At 40.0% G+C, this 14,164-nt stretch overlaps 1 protein-coding gene and 1 long non-coding RNA gene across 2 annotated transcripts in view; both read right to left on the reverse strand.

Annotated features, from left to right (window-relative positions):
* LOC18101646 (receptor like protein 21) overlaps nt 1-14,164 on the reverse strand; it is a 246,832-nt gene that overhangs the window by 21,348 nt on the left and 211,320 nt on the right. The window lies entirely within an intron of this gene.
* Nucleotides 10,620-12,545, reverse strand: LOC127904254 (uncharacterized). The gene is made up of 3 exons (XR_008057236.1): nt 11,851-12,545; nt 11,591-11,731; nt 10,620-11,396 (listed from the first exon to the last, which is right to left on the reverse strand). It is a non-coding gene; the product is annotated as an uncharacterized LOC127904254 (long non-coding RNA).

Consider the following 14,164-nt stretch of genomic DNA (forward strand, 5'->3'; position numbering starts at 1 on the left):
GGAATTGATGAGAATGTTTTTCGTTGCTTGTCATTCATTTGAAAGCTGATATAAATACATGACAGTGGAGAGTCTAGGTGGCGCATAATAGATTTATTTACATATTCTAATACACCCCCGTAGTCGAAACTGGAGGTGATCGAATGTTGAGACTATTTCTAAAATCATCAAATAGTTGCAGCGGAAGTCCCTTAGTGAAGATGTCAGCAATCTGATAACGTGAAGGGACGTGGAGAACTCGAACTTGACCACGAGCGACTTTCTCTCTTACAAAATGTATATCCATCTCAATATGCTTAGTGCGTTGATGTTGAACAGGGTTACCGGACAAATACACCGCACTGACATTATCACAATATACTAAAGTGGCTTTCGGAATAGGACAATGTAGCTCCAAGAGTAAGTTTCGAATCCAACAAGATTCAGACACTACATTAGCTACCCCACGATACTCAGCCTCAGCGCTAGACCTGGACAAGGTCGGCTGTCTTTTTGCAGACCAAGAGATTAAGTTGTCCCCAAGATAGACACAATAACCTGAAGTCGACCGTCTAGTGTCTGGACAGCCACCCCAGTCGGCGTCGGTGTAGGAAATGAGTTTATGAACTGAAGATAGATAAAGGTGGAGACCGAATTCGATAGTGCCCTTAATGTAGCGAATGATACGCTTCAAAGCAGACATGTGTTGAGTTCTGGGGTCATGCATAAACAAACAAATTTGCTGAACAGCATAAGAAATATCCGGTCTTGTAAATGTCAGGTACTGTAAGGCGCCAGCAAGACTACGATATTCAGTTGGATCATGATAAGGATTTCCTGAAGAGATACTGAGTTTGGCTTTCGTGTCCACCGGTGTAGGAGATGGGTTAGAAGAAGACATACCGGCCCGCTCAATGATTTCCTTGGCATATTTCTTTTGGGAAAGAAAGAGACCTCCTGAATGTCTGGTAACAGAGATGCCCAAAAAATAACTTAGGGGACCCAAATCTTTCATAGCAAACTCAGAATCAAGCTTAGACATGATGGATTGGCGAAGAGCAGCTGAAGATGCAGTAAGAATAATGTCATCCACGTAAAGAAGAATATATGCCATATCGTTGCCCTGACGATAAATGAATAAAGAATGATCTGAAAAACTGTGAGAGAAACCCAATATAGTCACATAATCCGTAAAACGTTGGTACCAAGCACGAGGGGCTTGCTTAAGCCCATAAAGGGACTTCTTAAGCAAGCAAACATAATCTGGGTGTTCTGAACTTCGGAAGCCAGGAGGTTGATGCATATAAACTGTTTCCTCGAGATTCCCATGCAAAAAAGCATTCTTTACATCCAATTGATGAAGACACCAGGATTTAGATAAAGCAATACTGAGTACCGTTCGAATAGTGGCCGGTTTGACCACCGGACTAAAGGTCTCACCACAATCAATACCCGTTTGCTGACCTGCACCATCACCAACAAGACGGGCTTTATACCGCTCAAAGGAACCATCAGATTTCTTCTTATGCCTGAAAATCCACAAACTTCGAATGATATTAGCATTAACTGGACGGGGTGCCAAGTCCCACGTCTTATTTTCAATAAGAGCATCATATTCGTCTTTCATGGCCATTTTCCAATTATGATCATGGAATGCATTAAGGGGATTTGTGGGCAATGGAGAAATGGAGTTATCAGATGAGGTATGAAGGTTAAGTAATTTGCGGGGCTTAAAAATACCATGTTGGGATCGTGTTGTCATTTGTGGAGAGTGAGGTGGACGGTCAAGTGGAATGGCTTGGGTTGTGTCCATTGGAGGAGGTGGACTGTGTGAATTTAGTTGATCGGTGGGAGAAGGAGATATGGGCCGTGGTGAGGAGTTGGATGGGCTGGGCAGCGTCCGGTTAGGGGAAGCGGATTGGTGCGGGGAGAGGTCCCTAACTGGAGAAGTAAGAATTGGGGTGATGAGTGGTGTTTGTTGGGCCTGTAGAGGAGGTGTAGGTTGGGCTGGTGGATCAACGAGTGGGGTGGGATAGACTTGGGCTTCAAATGGATTTGGTTGATTAGTTGAGTGAAAGAGAGGTGTAATTCCTGCATCCAAAAAATCATAAGTAGGAGATGGAGGAGCATGTAATTTAGAAAAGAGGAATGTATGTTCATCAAAAGTCACATGCCGTGAAATAAGTATTTTACGACTCGATAACTCATAACACTTATAACCTCTATGATTAGATGGATACCCTAAAAAAACACATGGTGTTGACCGAGCTTGCAATTTATTTCTAGAGGTAGATGGAAGAAGAGGATAGCATAAACACCCAAAAACTCGAAGGTGAGAGTAGGACGGGTCTTTTTGATAGAGAATTTTTGTGGGTGGTTGGAAAGCAAGCTTTTTGTTGGGGAGTATGTTAAGAAGATAGGTGGCCATTTGAAGTGCATGATGCCAAAAGGAGGATGGGAGAGAGGCATGAGCGAGGAGAGTGCGGATGATATTATTGATGGTACGAATTTTTCTCTCGGCTTTTCCATTTTGAGGAGATGTATGAGGGCAAGAGAATCGAAAGGTCATTCCATTTAATTGGCAAAATTTGTGAAATGGTCCATTATCATACTCCCCGCCATTGTCACATTGGAAACATTTGATTTCCCTTTCAAATTGTGCCTTAACATGAGTACGAAATGATAGAAAAATGGAGTGCACTTGAGATTTAGTGGCAATTGGAGAGGTCCATAGAAAATTCGTGAAATCATCAAGAAACAAAACATAATAGCGATGACCACCCGAGCTAAGAGTAGGGGATGACCAAATATCACTATGCACAATATCAAAAGGCAAAGAGGTATATGAGAGAGAGTCATAAAAAGGTAATTTAACTTGCTTCCCAAGAGGACATGAATGACAAACAAAATTATCTTGGAATTCATTGCAAACAATTAAATTGTTTTTACGAAGAGAGCTTAAAACAGGAGCTCCTGGGTGTCCTAAACGACTATGCCATAATTCAGGAGACAAAACGGTAAAAGTTGATGGTGGTGAGATTCCAATGGGTGGTGTTGTGGTAACTGGATATAGGTCACCTGTGCTGTTACATCTCAGTAAAGGCATCCCCGTTTGAAAATCCTTCACAGAAAAACCGAAAGGATCAAATTCAACAGAAGCATCATTATCAATGGTAAATTTTCTCACAAAGACAAGATTTTTAATCAATTTTGGGGCATGCAAGACATTATTCAAAGAGAAAGAGGGGTTGGGGTTAGGTAGTAATGCATTTCCACAACCAATAATTGGAATAGTATGACCACTACCAACAGTAATATTACGATTGTTGCTCATATTGAAATAAGACGTAAGATTACCTCCGTTTGCGGTCATATGAGATGTGGCTCCGGTGTCCATGTACCATTGATTGGCAGGAGGAGTAATTGAGAGTGTATGCATAGCTGCTTGAATGTCGGTTGGAGCATAAGATGATGGGGCCTGCTGTGTAGAGGCTGCCATGTGGGCCTGCTGTGGCCTTGGCCCGAGAAGGCCTGTCTGACGTTGAGAGCTAGGCTGGTGAGACAAGTGGTTTGCTGTTGGGTATGGGCATGAGGGTGTAGCCCAAGGTTGCCACGGCCCAGCCCAAGGAGGAAAAGACCATTGCTGCTGCTGTGAGGACATTGGCTGCCAGGGTGTAGTGTACTGTTGCTGGTGCAACTGGCCTCCACGGCCACCACCCCTTCCTCTGCCTTTGCTACTACGGGCACCACTGCCACCTCCTCTGCTATTACGGGTGGAGGAGCTTCGGTTGGAAGTGTGATTGGAGCGGTGGTGGAATGGATTTCCAGCCGTATGGCCACTGGAATGGGCGACTGGAGAGACAAAGAAGGCAGAGTTGGAAGAGGTCTGGGCAGCCTTTTTCATCCTTGCGGTCTCCTCCAAAACCAGCATAGATCGTGCTTTGTAAAAGGGAGGAAGAGAATCACCATGACGCATCTGGGAACCAACACTAGCATAGGCATCAGTTAAACCCGAAACAAGTTGAAGAACCAACCTTTCATTTGTTACGGGAGATCCAACATTTGACAGCTGATCCGAGAGGGACTTAAGATGTTGACAGTAGGATGAGGCATCTGCAAAATGCTCCATTTGAACTTTTGAAAATTCTTGTTCTAGATAAAGAGCCCTAGAGTTTTTATTGTCCGAGAAAATGTCCCTCAATCTGTTCCATGCAAGTGCAGCGGTGGAGTCACGTTCAAGGATGGTGTTGAGAAGATCTTCAGAGATAGTGCCGTAAATCCATTGTAGAACAATGGCATCAACACGGGACCAGAGGTCAGGGTCCGTGTCTTGAAGAGATGTGTCCTGCTTCATCTCTGCTGCTGAGGGAGGAATGATATGATCAAGAACTTGATAAGCCCTAGCATGGATTTTAAATAGCTCCGACCACGTAATGTATTGACCCTTTTCAATGTCTAAGGTGACTTTGATGAAGGTGTTGATGTTGGATACTGCAAGAGCAGGATGAGAGGGATGAGGTCTGGGAGGTTGTCTAGGAGGAGGAGGAGAAGGGGGGGAGTTTGCTGGGTCGGATGTGTGCTCTGTCATGGTGTTTGTGGGGAGGCAGTTTTGAGGCAGCCTAGATGCTGGGACCGAAGGAGAAGAAGAGGGAAAGCTGCGGGGGAGAAGGGAGCTCAGCTCTTAGCTGGCCAGAAGAAGGGGGAAGGAGATAGAAATGACGAAGGCTGGGTCTGTCAGCTGGTGGCTGGTCTTGCATGGAAACGGTTCATTGTGAGCTGGCGGCTGGAAAAAGGAGCAGCTGAGAGGGAGGGAAGGAAGGCTGCACTGGTTCGATGTCAAAGAGTGGGGGAACAGCAGAGAGGATGGGGGAATCGGTTAGCAGCTCTTTTGAGCCAAGGGAGAAGGAAGGGAAAGGGAAAGGTGGAACTAGCTGGGTCTGAAAAATGAAGGCCACCGGGGAGGTGTGTGTAGAGAAGATTTATTTACAGAGAACAAAGTTCCTTGGCGGCGGCTTGGTGTGAAGGAGATGGATTTAGGGTTGCTCTGATACCATGATGGAATTGATGAGAATGTTTTTCGTTGCTTGTCATTCATTTGAAAGCTGATATAAATACATGACAGTGGAGAGTCTAGGTGGCGCATAATAGATTTATTTACATATTCTAATAGTTTCTTCTTTGAGACTAAGAGTCAGTGTGTAGCAGAATGAGCCTTCCTTCTCTCCTTCTGGTCCATCGTCTTGGAGAGCCTATGTTCTTGCCTTGATCAAGACTCTTATCTTAGTTATTCAACAAATATGAAGAAATTCTCCAAAATCATTTCTTGACATAACATCTCACCCACCCCTCAGCCCTTGTCAAATCCTCCGTCCCCTTATGCCCTTGCACAGACTTGTCCCCAGGTTCAATTCTAAAACTCGGGGCATCTTTTATATGGAATATGCAATTTCCAAAAGGTCTGAGGAATCGAACAAAGAGGGCAATGATTGGGCATCAGTCTTGAAACCACAATGATCCGATAGACGAGAGCCGCTAGTGGAGAAGGATTCATGCATCTCTGTTTTTGTGTATTTCTCATGCTCTTTTTCACTGTACAACAGAACTTTTGCCTCTTCATTTTTTCCTTTTAGACGCTTTTCAATCAATGGAAAGAGGAAACACCACAGAAAGGTGTAAACTGACAAGAAATTCAATGCTCACACTTTGAATTTTAATTTGCATATTTCAGGTCGTTGATAGCTATACATTAAAATTACAGAGTAAAATCTCATTTATCAAGATTGTCTTGTTCGTCATTGATGATGATTAGTGATTCGGAATGGATTTTGGAAATTGGAACAAAGTGTTGGTGTAATTTGCTCCCGCTTTGGGATCTTGATTTTCTTTTCTTTGAGTTATGTTATGAATTCAAGTTACACAGGATTTAAGAATTCTTCAAGACTATACTACTTTCTGTTATAGTAAAATTTTCCTCTTAGCCTTTTGACAAAAATTCAATGTATTTTTTTTTTGTTGTTGTTAGGTTGTCAATATCTATATATACAATATTTAATAATTTTGTAATAAAATAGTTAACAATGACATGAATTGGGTAAGCAATGTCTCCTTTCTTTTCCATAACAAATTCTACTTGGGGATTAAGATGAAACAAGAAGAGGATAAAATTTTTATAAGCCAAGATAAGTTAGGAAAAGAGATTTTCAAGAAGTTCAAGATGGAGGATTATATAAAAATAAATACTCCAGTGTTGGGGATTCCGGCTCCCCTATGCGCGGACCGGTGGTGTACTGATAGTTGCTCATAGGAGGCTAAGTACACTGGGACACAATATTTAACATGGTTCGGCAAAACTGCCTACATTCACGGGAGAGTTCCATATTATTAGAGATAGAGAAAGGATTACAACACAATACATGGAGGAGGAGGATCACTTCACTCAAACTCAACTCTAAGCTCTCTTACTGCACTTGCAGATGCTGCAATGGCTTCCCCTCTTTCTCTCTTCTTCTCTTCACATTCTCACCACCCTCTTCTCTTTGCTCTCTCTCTCGGTGCCTTTTTATAGGCAACAATGGTGCCACAACTCCAGCTCTTATTCAACAAAGGTGGCTGCACATGGGTTGCACCATTTTGTCAATGGTTGGTGCAACTACCATTGACAATGTCAACCCTCTCTTCTTAGGGTAGGTTGCAGAAGTCATTGCCCATTAATGGCAAATCCCAACAATCACCCCCTTTGACATTTATATGGGCAATTGTCCTCTTGCTTCTTCAGCACAAACTTGCATCTTGCAACTCTTCCAAGCTGACCATTCTAATAGCATCTGTGGCCAAGTTTACAGCTACTCGCCAAACCTTTCAATCACCAGAGTTACCAAAGCACACCTTTTCTCACACAAAAGGATCACTACAACCAGATGGTTTGCCACATCACATCTGAAGAGTGTTAACGCTTGTCTCTGGGACATAACATTCCCCTTCGAGCGTATCAACCATGCTCGGTCCGGAATGATTCATCAAGCCTCACACCAAGGCTTACAACACCCCCTTAAACAGAAATTTCTATTTCCAAGTGTGACAGTCATTTTCTGATTATCTCAATATGATCACGAGCTCACCACTCTTCCAAGAGTCTACTCATCCCGGAGTTGCGTTTGCGCTCTGTTCCTCCCTAGAAACCACGCCTTACTTCTCCGTGAGTCTCCCGCTCTTAGTCTCAAGAGTCCAGGTAGCTTTCCACCTTTACTTATGGGGACAGCCCATTAAAGGTTGATCCATATATGTCTTGATACTTATCATAGCCACTTCATTGGCTATCCATACACATGTCCACTTATATCGAACCATCATATTGGCTCTGGGGCGTTCTGAATTGGGCTCATATCGTGGCCCATACACCTTCTCTAAGGTGTCTTCGCCCGTTGTCATTGGACAGTCTGATCTGGGGCTCCTATTATGGCCCTCACACCTTATCTAAGGTGTCTTCGCCTTTCATTGGCGATCGCATCCTCCTTCAGCAGGGATGCATCAAAGTGGCTCTAAAATTCTCTACCACCATGTGGACTATGGGAGATCACTGCCACTGATTACATAGAAAGAGAAACTTGCGGTATACTCCTCGCAATTCTCCACCTCGATTTCTATGTTTGGAGCTTCTATGCCTTTCTGCTTGACAGCTCCACCAACACCAACACTCTTTGGTGTCTTCGCCTTTCATCATAGGCGGTTGCCTTGTATCACAGGCATTTGCACCCCCTCAATTAGGTGCTTCTACAACAGCTCTCTTTCCATCCTTACATGCATTGGAAAAGTCTTCGCATGTTGTCTTCATTAATAGCATAAGAGACTTTCTGTTGTACACAACTTTTACATAGTCTCTGCTCTGAGCTTCATCTGGAAAAACTTCTTCTCCTTGCACTTGTTGTCTCATTACTGTACCTCGTTGAATCACGGGTACTCCTGCACAATCTCCGTATGCCCTCGTACAATTTATGTTCTCCAAATTTCTCCATATTCCTTGCTTATGTTTGACAGCAGCCCATCCTGTCATAACACCTGTCCAAGTCAAAATAGGCTGCCAATCTTTATCCCCTTGCTGTATTTCTCTTCCATTATCAGGGTCTTCATCAATTCTCCCCTCGAGAAATCACAGTCACCGAATCTAACTTCTTTGGAGAAATCATCACTCCATCAGATCCTTGAACATACGGAACCCAACTGTTCCCTTGTGCCGTCATCCTGCTAGTCTTCAACCGTTTTTCATCTCCATCGACCACCACGATGACCTTTAGATGCCTCCTAATCGGGCAATCTCTTTTGTTAATTCACCACCACCACTTTTAGTCTCAAATCTCAACGATCGAACTGTACCATTGCATCCGGAATGATCAAATTAGCTGGAAACAAGTCTGAAATCGTCCAAATCGCATTTCAGACGGCTAAGCTTTGATCAAAACAATTCTGGCCTGATGAGCGGCCCACATTCAATCTTAGATCCGGTTGCACGTAGACTCCTCTGCACAGAATCTTGTCCCTCGGCTCGCGGCTCGGATCGGCTCAACTCAGCTCGCAGCTGATGATGTGGCAGGTGGGTCCCACTTTGTTGGCGTGTCAGCTTACTGTGCGCTGACATGGCGCTGACGTCATGATTACATCATGCTGACGTCATTCTGGGCATGCCTGCTTTGCATGATGACGTCATAATTATGTCATGCTGACGTCATCCTTGTCCAGGTCAGTCACATGGGTCGGGTCAACTGGTATTCGGGTCGGGTCAGCCCATCGAGGCGAAGAAGACGCGTGTGACGCGTGGCGCGCGTCTGTGAGCGTGGCCAGCAACCTCGCCGGAGCGTGACGGCGCGTGAGGACGTTTCTGACGTCTGATTTTGACACCGTTTTCACCAGTTGGTTCGTCTCTTCCTCCTCTACATAGTGGTATGGTCAAAACACAATTTTGACAACTTTTATTTTTGAGCAAAAATCAAACACCACTTTAAACCAGGGGCGGAGCCAGTAATTTTTCCTGTCCTGAGCTATGATATAAATGCACATAAATTATTTTTTAAGATCAATCATTAACTCGGATATATAAATTTTTCAAGTTAACAATATAGTTTCAATTCAAATACATAACACAAAATATATAAAAAATAAAATTTAAAGTACATAAAATTCAAAATAAAAATAAAAATAAATTACACTAACAAAGTTGCACCCTTTGATGTTTTGAAGAATAGAATTCATCTATGATCGAATCCGAATCAATATCTTCAACAAGCTCTCGTTCAATGTAAATCATCATAGAATCTGCTAAGAACTCCTTTTTCATTTTATTGCGAAGCACAGTTTTAACATGTTTCATAGCCGAAAATGCCCGCTCTATAGTGGTAGTGGAAACAAGCAAAGTCAAAACAAGACGAATCAACTTGTCAATCAAATGATAGTGCTGCGACTTATTTGTTTCAGCTAATTCTCGACATAATTCAGAAATGGTAGACATATTCTGAAAGCTCTCATGATGAATTATATCAATCTGATAATGCTCTAGCTGAGATCCTAAATAATACATCTCTTTTTCATTGAAATCTTCAGGATAAAATTTCTCGGCAAGCTTGTAAATAACATCAATTTTAAATGATTTAAAGTTGTTATTAGGTTCTAAAGTAGAGCTAAGTACGAGGAGTTCCACTGTCCCATCACTGAATCTAGAATTTAATTCTTCCAACTGAAAATCTATTGTTGAGTTAAATATATCATAATGATAATGCTGGTAAACTGTCACTGAACCTTGTTGTTGACATGAACGACCTGTAGTCTTTTTATATGAAGCATTCATATGTGGTATGTCAATCTCATATTTTGTACAAACAGATTGCACATTTGCAAAGAGAAGATCAAATTCGGCATCTCTCAAAGTTCAAAGCAATGCTTTAGTAGTTGATACAAGATTCATTGCATTTAAGATGTCAAGAGATTTTTGCTACAAAGCTCGACAAAGTAAATAAATAATCCTCATTATTTTATGCATCAAATATAAGATGAATATAAATTCAAAAGATTTCATCACAATCAAACAACCACCAGCTTCTTCACGTATAGAGTTAGAAGATCCTTCTTAAACCCTACTTTCAAGCACAATAATAGTTGCACCGTAATAGATGTAGGTTTGTTTAGGAGTATAATAGATGTTTTTTAAAGTTTTTTTTTAATATATTAAAATAATTTTTTTTGTTTTTAATTTTTTTTTGATAAATTACATAAAAATAATATAAAAATATTTAAAAAATTAATTTTAAAATAAAATTTTTAAAATTTAAAGAAAATCCTGAACTTTCCTACGATAGTACCGTAAACCTTTTAAAAGGGATTATAATAGAGTTTTGTCTTCTCCTTGTGCTTCCTCTGCGTCCCTTTTCTTACTTGGCTAATGATGATAATAAACCCTTGGAAACAAAACTTTAACAAAGAAGAAAAACCCCATTTGAAACTTGCTTCCTTTTTTTAATTTTTATTATTATCCTACCTGGGCTACAGCAAACCGGAGCCTTGTGAAAGGCTCCGCCCTTGCTTTAAACCATATGCTCTGATGCTAATTGTTGGGAATTCTAACCGGTGATGTACTGATAGTTGCTCATAGGAGGTTAAGCACACTGGAATATAATATTTAACGTGGTTCGGCAAAACCGCCTACATCTACGGGAGAGTTCCATATTATTAGAGATAGAGAAAGGATTACAACACAATACATGGAGGAGGAGGATCACTTCACTCAAACTCAACTCTAAGCTCTCTTGCTGCACTTGCAGCTGCTGCAATGGCAACCCCTCTTTCTCTCTTCTCTTCACATTCTCACCACCCTCTTCTCTTTGCTCTCTCTCTCTCGGTGCCTTTTTATAGGCAACAATGGTGCCACAGCTCCAGCTCTTCTTCAACAAAGATGGCTGCACATGGGTTGCACCATTTTGTCAATGGTTGGTGCAACTACCATTGACAATGGCAACCCTCTCTTCTTAGGATAGGTTGCACAAGTCATTGCCATTAATGGCAAATCCCGACATCTAGTTGAGTTGATTATGAAGGGAAGATGTCACGTCTGTATCCAGCATCTTTTAAGAAAGTAACATTGGTTAGCCAGCCCTCCATCACCATCGTCTTCGTCTTTAAGTAGCAGCTCCAGGTAAGGCTTTCTTTCTCTTTCCCCCGCTTTGCAGCTTCAATTCTTAATAATAATTGTAATAATAATAACAAACATGGATTGTGGATCATAAGGAACAGCTAAAAATTGAATACTCTGGTTATTATCACTCCCGAGCTTTATTTAAAAGCAAGCATACTACCTGCAAGTCTATCAGCAGCCTCCTCGGCTGGTAGTAGTAGCTTAACTCTCTCTAGATAGTGCATAGCTTTATTCTTCAACCCTGAGTCAGTGTCATAGAATATCATCATATTTCTGTAGAAGTAGACTCATAATGAAACACACATCGCAACTAGAATTTATCTGACACGGACGAGTGAAAGAGCATATTCTTTCTTTCCCTGGCAAATTAGAATGGCAACAAGAAGAATTGTAATCTGGATTGGTTCAAGATTAAGAGTCAAGGATGTTAATTACCTCAATGTCTAGGATTGAAAGCTTTCCAGAATCCACACACCAAGTCAAAGATCTAACAAACCATCTTCATTTGCATCCATACTTCCAATAGCTCTTTCCACTCAATAAACGAATTTCATACAAAACTTTAACTATAACAATCTGAAAATGGAAATATATAAAGTTAAGCATGAAAAATGTTTCCCAAGACTTCATTACAAGATAAAAAAAGTAATGGCAACTGAGAAAGCTCCACAAGAACAGGCAAGATGACAGAGTACCTGAAACACTAGATTTTGGTACTTCTTTCAGATTATGAAGAATGCAGGTACCTAGATTCAAATTGATTGATCCAGGTAGAAAACCAAGGTTTGGATTGAAAAATAAAGCACTAATAATGGAAAGTACTTTATTATGAATGAAATAAGTACATGTCAAAAACACCCATACATGATCCAAGGACAGAGGATCAAACGGAACAATCTACATATCCTCAATTGAACAACAAACAAAAAACAGACGGTTAAGATACGTCGACCAGAGAAAGAAACTTGCTGAAATAAGAAAAGAATTGGTGGATAGAGAAAGGAAGCGTGTCGTTTTTAAGTTTAATCCTTGCGTACAGTAACCCCCATTGCTTCAGGCTTTCTTCTTTTTCTTTCTGATTTTATGTTCTTAATTAAATTAATCTTACCTCCTTGAAAAACGAAAGCCTCCACGTTTGACAATACACGTTGATTGTGGCTTGTCCCACGAGGACTCTTCTGTTTTTTACTTTTTTAAAAAAATCCAAGGGGTATTCTTTCCTCTCATTAATGTTGAAACTCATATCCCTTGCTGCATATGCAAATTCTCCCTTAATTCCTCAAATACCCTCCTCCTTAATTCTCAAACAAAATCTTCATATAATCAAATTCAATAAAGTTCTCAATACTTTTAATTAGGTATGAAAAAGAAATATTACAGCTACTGGGAAAAAAAAAAAAAGGGAAACACACTAACAAAGTACTAATTGGAATTTAATAAATCTACAAGGACAAAAAAATAAAGTTTACCCAAGCAAAAAAAAAAAAAAAAACCTTTGGAATCCCGCGGGAACCAGGTTTATTGCCAGGACGGTCTCTAATTCATAATTAGCATACCTAAAACATTACATGCCACACTAATATATGTATATATATATAACTGCCTCATTCTATAATTCACACCAACTTACAATTTAACACACAACTCTCCCGTCTCTCTCTCTCTCTTATCTCTCCTCATTTCTCTCTCTCCTGGCTCTATTTACCAAACAAAGACTCCAATAATTTGTACAAAAGGACATATGTAGTTTTTCTGCTATTCGGTGGGTCGGATCAGGTCCGGCCTAAATTAAAATGGTTGAGCTGGATCCAGTCTAGTTAAAAAAAAACTAGAAAAATTTTCAAAAATCCTTTCAAAATTTATGGTGTTCTCGTGTATTTTTATACCATAAAGATACAAATTCAGTATTAAAATACTCAATTTTCATCGAAACATTGCAAAAAATTATAAAACAAAAAAATATCTTGTTTTCATACATACGGTCAAGTCTCTTAAAGATAAAAAAAATCATATCGTATTTTCATACAACAAAAATTCAAAAAATATATGTTTTAGCATGCATTTTGGCTTTAATAACAAGTTTATTAAAGCCATGAGAACTAGACTAATATTTCAAAAAACACCCAAAAAATATTTTTTTTTTTAGTATCTAGAATTATGAATTTATACGTAAAACGTATTCCCGATATTAAAAAGATAGTTCTTTTATATAGACATTAGAATGATTAGGCTTTTATCCAACAAGATAGGGATCTCCTTACGAAGGAGGACTTTTCTTAAACTTTAAACAGAGCAACGATTAGAAAACACGACAGAACCTTAGTTTTTTTTATCAGACAATTAAATAATGCAACCTACCTTAGGTATGACATATTTGAGGTGCTAATACCTTCCCTTTACGCAACCAGTCTCCATGCCCGATCTCTGAGATCAGTTAGGGTTCCTAGTGACCAAAATATTAGGTGGTGACTCTCATTCCCTCCTTCCATTGATAAAAAATAAGAATTCCTCGTCTCCTTATATTTGCCAGATACATTACGAGAGTAGACAATCACCGTGACGCCGCACACGTGCAACAACTGTTATCGAAGCGATTATATCTCAAGTCAAGGTGCTCCAAATTGCTCAATCTCAGTAGTTCATAACTACCTATATAAAAAAATAAATAAATTAAGACTAAGACTTCATGTAAAGAATGAAAAAAGATATTATTGAAATAATTTAATTATTATTGATGAAGAGGCATGTAATTGCTACGGTGACTTCATGTAAAGAGGTTGGGTTGGTGAAAGAGTGAAAATAAAAGAAGTAATTGTTACGGTCTGGTTTTGTATGATTATATTAATAAAGTAAGGAATTAAAAGAAAAACAACAAATCAACTTTCGTTGTTTTAATAATCAAAATATGTTTTCTATTTTCTTCTGTTAAACAACACCTTATATGATTAATTTCAAAAAACTAATCGCATTTCAACTTCTAAATATTTTGTAATACGAGAGCAAACCTTT

Source organism: Populus trichocarpa, chromosome 1 (assembly GCF_000002775.5).
Source record: "Populus trichocarpa isolate Nisqually-1 chromosome 1, P.trichocarpa_v4.1, whole genome shotgun sequence".
NCBI classification, from domain to species: domain Eukaryota; kingdom Viridiplantae; phylum Streptophyta; class Magnoliopsida; order Malpighiales; family Salicaceae; genus Populus; species Populus trichocarpa.